The sequence below is a fragment of the Dipteris shenzhenensis genome, chromosome 12 (genome assembly GCF_047967505.1).
Source record: "Dipteris shenzhenensis isolate YYH24624 ecotype China chromosome 12, Dip_SZ_1.0, whole genome shotgun sequence".
Taxonomy (NCBI): Eukaryota; Viridiplantae; Streptophyta; class Polypodiopsida; order Gleicheniales; family Dipteridaceae; genus Dipteris; species Dipteris shenzhenensis.
Window position 1 is genome coordinate 9,180,373 of NC_141607.1, and position 12,467 is coordinate 9,192,839.

The following is a 12,467-nucleotide window of genomic DNA, read 5'->3' on the forward strand; positions in this document are numbered from 1 at the left end:
GGGGCAGCAATCCTCTCTCTTTTCACGAGCTGGTAGGACTCTGTTGCAGGGAGAGCAGACACGAAGAAATATGGCAACACAGGTTGGCGAGCATGCTATGCTTTCTAAGTTTAAGCCCAATGGAAAAGGGCAGCAAAAGCAACATGCCAATCAGCCCGCACATCAGCATAGTCATTATATTGGTGGGTGCAAGAAGCGCATAGCTAAAGAAAAGAAAAGGGATGCAGGTATGGCTGTGTCAGATGCATCAACTCCTCATGCACATGATGCGAGAGATGTTACAGCCAACTTTGTGGAAGAACACTATGCCTTTTTGTCTTGCATTTCAGATTTTTCAGTGGGTAGTTCAGATGCTACAGCCACTATTGAGGATGATCCTTATGCTTTCTTGACTTGCAGTTACGATCTTTCAAAGGATGCATGCTCTCTCAGTGTCAATGATCCTTATGCTTTCTTGACTTGCAGTTATGATCATTCAAAGGATGCATGCTCTCTCAGTGTCAATGAGACACTGAATACTTGGTATTTTGATAGTGGTGCTTCTAAGCAGATCACTTCTAAGAAGAGCCTCTTTGCATCTCTGCATCCTCCACCTACTAAAATGAAGGTGACTTGTGCAAATAATTCTTCTTATTCAGTGTGTGGAGTTGGGGACATTATCCTCACATCCACTGATGGCACAGATTTCAGAATTTCAGATGTTCTCTATATGCCAGGTTTCCAGGTGGCTCTAGCGCCTTCTACATGCTCCTTTGCCATTCCTGGACCTTCCTGGGCCTTCTAAACTTCACATGTGTGGTTTTCTCTCTCATCTTCTCCCTTTGTTGAGATTTTGGAATGGTTTTCCAGCCTCCTTCAGCTGAATTCTGTTTTTCTTCATAACTCCTCACCCGTTTGGATTCCTGGACTTCTGTTTGGCACGATGGCTTCCCCTCTGCCTCCCCTTCACAGTGATATGCTTTTCCCTCCGTGCGTTTGGTAGAATGGGCAAAGTTGAGCACTTCTTTTGCTTGTCGAATTTACAAAAGTGGCTTTTTCTGGACCTTTTTGCTTCTACAGCCTCCTGGGCCTCTCCTCTTGCAAAGCTATAGCTCTCTGTTGATTTTCGAGTGGTCCCATGCACTGGTTGACTGGTTTTTCTCAGTTTTGGAGGACTTTCCGGTGATGAAACTTCTCCAAAACCTTCTCAATGCAGTCCTCTTTGAAGCACGTTTCTTTTGAGCCCAAGAACTCCCACTTCTTCGCGACAGAAGTGCTTCTTTTCGCATTTTTCAGTGTAATTCTTGCTGGTCGGCTCTTGCAAATGCTCTTTCTTCATGCCTTTTCACTCCTCTTTGGCTGAGAATGCAATTGGGCATTGGCTACTATGTCCTCTTGGCGATTGAGGACTTGGTTTGAGTTTTCAGGGCTTGGTGAGTTGTGATTTTGCTGCTGCAATTTCTTTTTGCCATAAGCTATTGGTTGGCCTCGTGTGCCGCCTCTTTCTTGGTTCACAGGTGCCTAGGCAGTGCTACATGAGTCATTCTTTGGTTGGGTACTTTGCTGATTTTATTTTGGAGCTTTGAAAAGCTTTGTGAATGCCATCTGGAAAAAAAATGGTGGTTTTTATTGATGGTGTAGTTTCTTCACTACCTCAATTTTTACAAAGCAACAATCTGAAACTGGAGAATTTTATGTTTGATCCTCCTCAAGTTTGATCTTGTAACTTTTTACTTGGCTACCTCATGACTTTTGTTTTGAGACTTTACTTGTAAATTTTTTCTTTGTACTTATTGGTGGGTTCTTAACCACTCAAAGAGAGTGCACTTGGGGTGCAGTGATTGCATCTGGACAGCCAATGGAATTGCACTAAGAAAAGAGAATGCCTTTGGATCGAGCCTATGGGTTAAGTGCACTTATGTGATGGTGTTCTATGCTTGAAAGCCTTGCGAAGGCTCAATGAATTGGGGCTGCGTGCTCAGTTGCAGGGAAGGTCTCCCAGATGCAACTTGTAATCATTTCACTGTGAAATATAAAGAAATACCAAAAGGAGCGCCACGGTGTTTGGGGCCAATCGGGTGCACTAGTCTATGTTTGTTGAGCAGGGCCATTCTAGCCTCCATCCCTTTTTCAATGAACAAATGGGTAAATGCCAAATGGTGATCATGCAATGGTTAATGGTTGTGATATATGCTTTGTGAGCTGTAAATAAGTGCTGAAGTGATTAAAGGTTTAGTTCCACTGTCCTTTGAGTGATTAGAGGCCGGTTTAATTGATGGTGCAATGAGAGCTATACGTAAATTACAGCTCATTCACAGTGATGTCTACGGTCCCATGAGGACATTTGCTTTTGGTGGTTATCTCTATTATTTTACATTCATAGATGGCTTCACCAACTATACTTGGGTGTATGGTCTTAAGGCAAAATCAGAAGTGTTTATGCATTTCAAACACTTTGTGGCTATGGTTGAGAATGAGACCGGACTCAAGCTGCAGACACTTCGCACAGATAGAAGGAGGGAGTATATGTCTCATGAGTTTGAGGCATTTTTGAAGGAGAAAGGCATCACGTATCAGCTTACCGTGAGGCTTACACCTCAGCAAAATGGCAAAGCTAAGCGCAAGAATCGCACGCTTATGGAGATGGATAGATGCATGCTTACCAGTAAAAAGTTGCCTCACAGGTTTTGGCTCGAAGGCCTCATGTGTGCAAACTATGTTTTGAATCGGGCTCCCACAAAGGCTTTGAAGACAATCACTCCCTATGAGGCATGGCATGGGAGAAAGTCTTAAGTGGATCACTTTAGAGTTTTTGGTTGTGTTGCATATGCCCACGTGCGTGTGGAGTTTCAACATAAGTTGTCAGATAAGGCACTTAAATGCATTTTTGTTGGGTATAGTGCACAAAGCAAAGGCTATTGTCTCTACAATCCTGGTTCTCGCAAGGATTTTGTGACTAGAGATGTTATATTTTCAGAGAATTCACATGCTGAATTTAATATTCCAGCTTCTTCAGATGATGTTTTTGAGGGGATGCTTCCTATAGTATTTGGTTTTCCACCTGAGGCTCATGCTGAAAATCAGAAATTACAGCAACCTCCTTCTCATCCACATGCCCCGATTGAGCCACCGGCTGAGTTTGTACCTCGACAAGGTGTGGATGAAGTTGTCAGGCAAGAGATTCAATAGATATACATAGCGAACATAGTCCCGAATGGGTCGCTATAGACTCTCAGGGAGAGTAGGCTTGAGGCCCCATTGCCCGGTAGGCACGCAGGGGGGGCTTTTTCAGTGAGACAGCTTATGCAGGTACTCTTCTTGACGAGGAAGAACCTAACTCTTTTGAAGAAGCCAAGGATATTGTGCATTGAATGCATGCCATGCACAATGAATTGCAGTCCATTGAGAAAAATCAGACTTCGGATGTTGTGGATTTGCCACCAGGTAAGCATGCCATTGATACCAAGTGGGTTTTTAAAGTGAAAAGGAAGCCAGATGGGTCCATTGACAGGTACAAGGCAAGGCTGGTTGCCAAAGGCTATGCACAGAAGAAGGGCACCGGATGACCACCATAAGGTCAGTTATTGCCATGGCTGCAAATTTTGTTTGGAATGTCTATCAGTTGGACATAAAAACAGCTTTCCTTAATGGGGACTTGTAGGAAGAGGTTTATGTCAAACAACCTCCTGGATTGGAACTTTCTGGCAATGCACTTCAGGTTTGCAAGCTTAACAAAGCTTTACATGGGCTGAAACAAGCCCCACGTGCATGGTATGCCAAGATTGATGCATTCCTGGCAAGTAAGGGGTTACATAATAGTCCCATGGAAAGCACCCTCTACATCAAGAAGGATGGGGGGGATATTTTAGTCATCATTCTTTATGTAGATGACATGCTGCTCACAGGGTCAAATGAGGAAATAATTGCAGATTTCAAAGTTGAGTTGAAAGCTGAATTTGACATGACAAATTTGGGCATGTTAAATTTTTATTTGGGGATCCAGTTTATACAAGACAAGCGTGACATCGTTATGTCTCAATCCAAGTATGTGTAGAAGCTCTTGGATAGGTTCAACATGCATGATTGTAAGCCTATAGCCACTCCCATGGAGCCGGGGCTGAAGCTTACTATGTATGATGCAGGTGAATCAGTGGATGTCACACTTTACAGCCAGGCTGTTGGATTCCTCATCTATTTGTGCAATACACGGCCCGATATTCAATATGCAGTATCTCAAGTGAGCAGATATATGCACAACCCAAAGACAATACATTGGCAGGCTGTAAAACACATATTCCGTTATTTGGAAGGCACAAAGTCATATGGCTTGATGTTTTCCAGGGGGTGACTTGCAGATGCATGCTTACAGTGATTCAAATTGGGCTGGAGACTATGATACCAGGTAGTCTACTAGTGGTAATTGTTTCTTTTTGGGCAAAGCTTGTATTTCTTGGCTGAGCAAGAAGCAATCTACAGTGGCTACTTCCTCATGTGAAGCTGAGTACAGGGCAGCTTTCATAGCGACAGTTGAATGTGTTTGGCTGCGACATTATGAGTCCGGCCAACACAGCAGGTGTCAGACCCAGCGGCCCACACACTATCAGGTAGGATTGCTTTGTTGAAGGATGCCTCACAAAAAATTCTGGCTCAACAACAGCAAGCAAACCTAGGGCAATCCGAACTTAGAAAGATGTTTCACAGTATGTCTACAAGACCATCCTAGAGGATAAAGGAAAAGCTCCAATGGAGCATGAAACCAATGTTCATACGGTCGAGCCTAGGAGGGCTAAGATACCTAATATTGCGAATTATAGGCTAGAAAAGTATTTTGGTCAGATGATTGACCGTAGCTGACCGTAGCTCTAATGTAATAGAAGCCTGGTTGTACAAATGGGAAGAGGCCTCTACCATTTGTGAAATCATGGATGACATGAAGAAAATCCACGAGGCCACGCATATGCTTAATGAGGTAGTGGATAGATGGTGGATTAAACAACAAAGGGATGGTGTAGCATCCACTACGTGGGAGGGGTTCAGGAAAGAATTTAGAAAACATTTATTACCTCTTGACGAAGCATCCCAAGCTTAGGATCAGTATAGAAACCTATTTGTCTGTGGCTGAATACACTAATAAATTTAGAGTATGTGTAATGAAGGTTTATGAACCTCTTCCTGAGCCAGTGCAAAGGATTTAATTTTTGGACTGAATGATAGGATCAAGATGGAAGTTCGGGCTAAGTACGTGAACACTCTAGATGAAGCAATCGCCATAGCCTTGAACGATGAGGATGCCAAAGGTAACAAGCCAAGTGGGTTTGTGTAGGTTGGGACTTAGTATGAGTACCTAAAAAAGAGCGTGTTTAAGAAGAAGTGGGTTAGTAAAGTTAGTGTCTTACAGCCTAATGGCCAAGCCAAGCAGGCAAAGCCAACAGAGGCTTCTTTGAAACCAAGTACCACTATTGGGGTGAAAAGAAAAGTAACTCCAATGGCAGCCCGGGCTTGGTCAAAATCTTCTCTGACCCTAGGACAAAAAGAAAAAGCAAGGAGAGAAGGCTTGTGTTTTGGATGCCTTCAGTCTCATTAAAAGATTGTCCACGGAACACGGATCTTTGGATGGTTGAGATGGTAAATCTCAGAGTACGACGTGGAGATGGAGGGAAGTCCCAGAGCCGACCAAATGCAATTTCAGCTAGGGGGATCTTCTTAGAGGTCAATACTCATGTTATTGTGTGTGTCTATTGCTAAGTTAGTAAACAGTGCACTAGATAATATTCTATCTAAGCCCCCAGCAATGGGTTATACGACTTTTAGCAATACGGAGTTAATTAAGATGAAAGGGCAAGTGGCCAATCACGACGTCACTGTGTTGTTTGACTCAGTGTCAATGCACAATCTAATTAACTCCAAGGTCGTAAAGAGGCTGAAATTAAAGTCCATTTGACTATGCTTATACGGTCAGAATGACTCATGGAAGTTCAACTGAAGTATGGGACCAAAGGGTTACCCAGTTAGAACTTTGGATTCAGGACTATGCGGAGAAGTTGGATTTTGAAATGACCCGACTTGCTCACGCAAAGATAGCCCTAGGAAAGGCTTGGCATTCTAAGAAGAATCCGTCCATAGATTGGGAAAAGCAAGTGTTATATGTGCTATATGTAAGACATATAGATTTTATTGACGATATCCTTGTAAGACATATAGATCGGGAAGTTTACTATAGATTTTATTGACGATATCCTTGTTTTAAGCAAGTGTTGCTGAATATCGTGAATACTTTCGATACTTTGAGGAAAGCCAGTCTGTTTGGAAATAAAAAGAAAACTGTGCTGTGCATGGTAAGACTTGAATATTTGGCTTCATTATTACTTCGAATGGGGTGGAAATGGATCCGAAGAAAGTGGCTGCGATACTGACTTGGCCTTTTTTTGAGTCTGACGGCAAAGTCATCCGGGGTTTGTCCAATTTATCGAAGGCATATCGAAGGATATTCCGAGATAGTATCGCCTTTAACTTACTTGACCTCAGATAAAGCACTTTTATATGGGGACAGAATCATCAAGAAAGTTTTAATGCTATAAAGCAAGCTGTGGTCTCGGGTCAGTTGGTGTTAAAAATTATTGATCCTCAAAAACCATTTTTCATAGAAACGGATGCAAGGGGCATTGCGATAGGAGCATTTCTCCTCCAAGAGGGAAGGCCAGTAGCCTTTGAAAGCAAGAAGCTTTCTCCCTCTCAGCAAAATTCACCAACTCATGAATTAGAGTTGTACGCTGTTATCCATGCTTTAAAAAACGTGGAGGCATCATTTGTATTGTTCGGAGTTCTACGTAGATGTAGACCATGATACTTTGAAACATTAATTGTAACAACTCTTGAGACGCGGCCAAGCTAGGTGGGTAGAACTCATGCATGAGTTTAATATGACGATTCGGTACCCAAGAGGGAAGGAAAGTGGGGATTTTACTATGGTGTACTTGGAGTTGGATAGCAGGTTAACGTGGGTTACGGGATAGCATAGGGCTGGATGGCTATTTTAATGCACCGCTTCATGGGGATATTACCTCCGGTAATACTCACATGCTGGCATTAGAACGCCAACATTTGTGCTTTTAGGATATACATTTCAGCATAATGCTCACTCTGCATATCGGGTCATGTTAGACCATTGGTACATGCTAAACCCGCAACAGTATGATGCTTTTACTTGTCAAATATGGGTGGATTATGCCTTTCCTCATTCTAACCACGCTCCGTGCTAAGGATATATTTTCATGAGACATCACATGACAGGCTGCCAGATAAAAGACTTCTTATAGGCAACAACAGTTATTTGGAGCATGATCAGTAGAAGCAAATGGTTAGTTATGAACAGTGCCACATTGATCTTGATTATGCTTGGAATGCCTTTGCTTCTTGCATGCAATCTGTTATTCATGATTATGGGAAGCATTATCTGCATGACTTGACAACAGCGGTTGTAGATGCTAAAGTCCACTGTCAAAAGTTGACAGAACTCAGCCATGTCAAGGATTTAATGCAGACTGAAGCAAGGGCTGGTGGACCTGCTCCCAGAAGGTGGTGAAGAAAGCTCTAGAGAGCCCATCCTCACCTGGGCATTTCTGCCCATCAATAGCGCTCACCGCATCCTGCATCTCTGCCACGGTGAAAGGAGCGAGAAGGGTTTCACTCATGCTAGGCTGCACGAGCGACGGTGTATACCTCCACACTTCCTTCTTGCAACGGCGGGCATGAGGGTCTGGGGGCTCCTGCTGGAACAGGGATCTGTAGAAATCTGTCGCCAAGTCTCGGACCTCGTCTGGATCTGTCTTGACACTACCATCCTGCGCTCTAAGAGATCGGAGCTGTTCCCCTGCTGACCTCTGGCCATGAGTCCTGAAGAACTCTCTGCACATCCTGTCACCTTTCCTAGCCCAAAAGGACTTGGAAGCATGAAACGAGAACTCTGAGCGTCGCTGGTTGATCTCCTCTAGCATGGCTCGGGCTCTAACCTCCTGCCGTCTAAGCTCCTTAGAGCCTGGAGAAGACAGTTGCATCCACTGTATCGAGGCAAGATCTCGTCTGAGACCCCTCTCCTTCGCCCACCACTGCTGCCTGACCTTAATCGCCTCCTGCTGACAGATGAGACTAGACTCGGCAAGAGCCTGAGCTACCTGAGCTGCCATATCCCCCATGGGGTCCCAATCCTGCTCCCATAGGTCCACTATCCTGCTGCGAACCGCTGCTCTGGAGTAGATGGAGTCTGGGATCCGGCACGAGCGTGGAGGTAAGGAGTGAGAGGTTGAGTCCAGGACTAGGATGACTGGGGCATGGTCAGAGAGGGTCGTCCCTGGAACCACTCCTGACTCTCCACCTCTGCCTAGCGTCCCATCGCTGACATAGAAACGGTCCAACCGCTCCAGAAGTCTGCCTCCCTCCCTCCTGTAACCCCAAGAGCAGTCCAGACTCCCTGTCCATCTGCAAAAGGAAGGCTCCCTCCCACAGCGAACAAGGAGTCCCAATCTGCCTGCTTCGCCTGAGCTATACCGAGGAACTCTGGGTCCCGTCCCTGTTGATCCTCTAAGGTCTCAAGGTTATTGAAGTCCCCTCCTACAATTCAAGAATCCATCTCTGGCAATAAGTCTGTCAAAGAGCTCTAGAAAGTGGCTCTCCGTCTGAGGTCGGTCGGGGCATAGATATTGAGGATGCCGATGCGGGATCCCTCAATATTCAAGCCCACTCAAAGCGCTCGTCCTGGGATCAGGGTGCCAAAACCACACACATGCTGAACTAGAGAAGCGTCGATGGAGGTACGGACACCCCTGCTCCTCCCCTGCTCGCCAATCGAAGGTTCCCAGTAGGTGTGGGAGCGTCCTGTGAGGACCTTCCTTCCCACATATACTGGTCTGAGAAGCCGAAAGCTTGTGTTCCTGCAATAGGAGCATATCTGCCCTTCCCACCAAGGCTGGCTAGAGCTCCTGTCTGAGCATCATCTTCCTAGGGCCACGGGTTCCTGATGAGTGGAACCGTTGACGTTCCAAGAGATAATGCGTATACTCATGAAGAGGGGAGATGGGCCACAAACAGATGTCTGCTTGCGGTCGATGTCAAGGTGGTCGGAGGATGTCCAGTGTGCAGACGAAGGCGCTTCTGTGAGGGTTTCGAAGGAGAGGCCGGATCATCGGACCCATCCTCTAAAACCTTCAACAGAGGGGAGAGGCCCTTCGTCCCATGGTGGTAAGCTCTCTCTAACCAACTCGATGCCTCCGCCAGGGAAATACTGTAGAAGCCCGCTACCTCTGAGGTCCTCCACGAGCGGAGCCCTTCCGTGTAGATCCACTCAAGAGGCGGTCGAATAATGACCAAAAGGCGGAATCGTTTGGCGCTGTGGCGCCATCTCAGACGAACGTCACCCTCCTTCCACTGCTGCTGAAGAAGCTCCGCTGCTCTGCTACCGATCCAGTCCTGCACGTGCTCCTGGGACTGATCTGCGGAAGCGGGCATCGAAGTCCGCTACACTGAAACCTCTATACCATGGGACGATAATGATGATCTTCCCACCCACAGAAGTAGGGGAATAAGGCAAGTGAGTGCCACTCTGTGATTTTAGAGATAGTGCTAGGGTGCAGATATGGAAGCATATTCCATTATTGGTGAAAGAGGATATGAGGATCTTGCTAGATGTGCCTTTCACCAATATGGAATTGAAGATTGCTTTACTTGCCTTCACAAGGACGAGTGCCCGGGTTCAGATGGACTTTCCCCAGCATTTTTCATTGCCCATTGGGATGAGATTGGGGATCATATTACGTCAGCCTTGCAAGGTGTTTGGGACTCTGGTACTATTCCTGGATCACTCACAGAGGGTCTCATTCATCCCATGGGGCTGCAGAAGTTTGGTGTCACAGTGGAGACCTATCACTCTCTTGGGCGCCTTGTATAAAATCTGGTGAAAGCAATTAGCTTACGATTGCAACCCTATCTTTTGGACCTCATCCATGACACACAAACAGGTTTTGTGCATAGAAGGAGCATTTTTTATAATATTTTCTCTTTTTGGGAAGATTTGGATTGGCTACTCGAATTGGACATAAATTAGCCATTCTACTCTTGGATTTCGAGAAAGCTTATGACAGAGTGGATTGGGATTCCTTAGAGGGCACCCTTCATCATTGATGCTTGTAGTAGAGGGGTTTCCTCTTTGTACAGATCAGCCCACAGCCAGGTACTTATCAGAGGATTCAGGGGGGGAGAGATTTCAGATTTCTAGATCAGTCTGTAACGAACTCTCGTCCCTTTTCTTTTTCTTTGTGGCTGAAGCTATGAGCATTATTCCTCAGATCGCAAGTTGACATTTTTGGGGCTGAAGCTTCCCCTGAGACATAATGAGGAATTGATAGACTATGAGTTGGCGGATGACACCGTTGTTTTTTTGGATGCTACTCCTCAGACTCTCACTTCTTTCAAGGCACCTTGGATTTGTTTTGTACGACAGCTGGTGCACACATCATTGGAACAAATCCAACGGCTTTTGGATCAGTGATGAGGACAATCCTAACTAGGGGGCTGATTTTGGTTTTACCTGGATTCAGAGGGGGGTCCCCATCAGATATCCAGGATGCTAAGATGGTATGGGTATCTCTTCTTTGCAATAGCTTGCTCCAATGTTGGAGAGCATCAAGAGGAAACTCCTCTTTTAGAGTTCAGCCAAATTAGATTTGGTTTGCTGGCCACAACATGGTACGTCTGCTCGTGCAGCTTTAAGGATTGCATCAATCAGCTCAAGAGACTTATAAGGAACTTCTTGTGGAATGGGCTAGATGGCACTACAGATATTGTGGCCAGGGTAGCTTGGGAGACATTGATTCTTTTCACAAAAGGAGTTCTCAAATCATAGACTAGGACTTGCAGTGCAGGGCATTACTAGTTTGTGGTAAGGGAACTTTCCTTAAGGATTTCTTTATTCGAAGCATATAGGCATGTACTCCTTCTTTAGGTGGAGACTGGATGGGTATCACCAAATGGATTTTTACTTCAGCCCCCCTAGATCTTCTTCCTCTCCTCTTATGGCAGCCATTGTGAAAGCTTGGAGCAGCTTCAGAAATACTCTTTGGAGCATTCTCCTTGTTTCTTTGGAAGAGATTAATAGGCAGCCGGTCATGTGGAATGACAGCATACTCGGTGAGCATGGCAGACCACTAGGCCAATCACATTACATGCAGTGGTCGAGATGGGAGAGAGGCCTTGCCTCCTGTGTAGGATGCTGGAAAGCTTTTAGAGGACTGTAAATTGCAAGTAGTTAGATGATATGCATATTTCATGTTCCACTAGATGGGAGCTTTCACAAGAGCGGGTATTCCTCTACATGTTATTTCTTTTCATGGTCTGACCTGCAGAAGAATTTTTGAAAGAGACTCTGGAAATCCCTCAGGAATAGAAGAATCACACTTTTCTTTTGGCTTTCTATTCATGGTGGGATTGCAGTGAACTTGTGGAGATTCAGGTTCGGAGCCGACCTTACTTGTCCTTGTTGCCTTTCTGCTGAGGAGTCAATTCAACAATGCTTATGGGATTATAGACAAGTGAGGATTATTTGTAGGATGCTGGAAAGCTTTTAGAGGATTGTAAATTACAAGTAGTTAGATGATATGCGTATTTCATGTTCCATTGGATGGGAGCTTTCACAAGAGCGGGTATTCCTCTAAATGTTATTTCTTTTCATGGTCAGATGAGGAGGCCTCGGTTTTTGATGTTTTGCACGAAGCAGGCTGTCTAGATCGAATGGAGTGGATCCATGAAGGGCATTGAGAGAAAGCACCTCCCCTTCTTTTGTTACACTGTTAGCAATGCCAGGAGATTTTAGTTGAGTTGTAGAGGTTCGAGGCTCTCCAGATCTCCTCATTGGGAAAGGTTTGAGATTTCTATTGACGTGCAGAAGAATTTCTGGAAATACCTCAGGGATAGAAGAATCACACTTTTCTTTTGGCTTTCTATTCATGGTGGGATTGCAGTGAACTTGTGGAGATCTAGGTTCGGAGCCGACCTTACTTGTCCTTGTTGCCTTTCTGCTGTGGAGTCAATTTAACAATGCTTATGGGGGGAATAGCCAGGATTTTAAGTACTTTGTCAGTTTCCCCTTCTTTATGACTTGGGGCTCAGTTGCTTGGCTCTCTCTTTCGGGGCCTCAGGTCTTTTATGAAAGACATGACTCTTCTTGGGTCTTATGAATTCAAAGCCTGGATGATATTCCCGCCTCACCCTATAAAGCTGTGGATGATACTAGCGAGTATTGCAACGTGGCATAGGAGAGAGCCCGCTCTAATTGGAGGTGCTCATAGGTGTTCGATGGTCATTGGATGGGATATTCAAATGTTCATTTCTTTATTAACTATGGTTGTTTGGCTAAATCTTGACAGAGAAGCTTGTTGTGTTTATAGTGTTATGTCCTTCTTTCCTGATGGGTTTTTTTAAAGATGGAAATTTCGTTTATG

General features: G+C 45.0%; 1 protein-coding gene across 3 annotated transcripts in view; it reads left to right on the forward strand.

The window, feature by feature from the left end:
• LOC147895776 (Protein kinase superfamily protein) overlaps window positions 1-12,467 on the forward strand; it is a 151,092-nt gene that overhangs the window by 73,649 nt on the left and 64,976 nt on the right. The gene's annotated exons all lie outside the window — the stretch shown is intronic.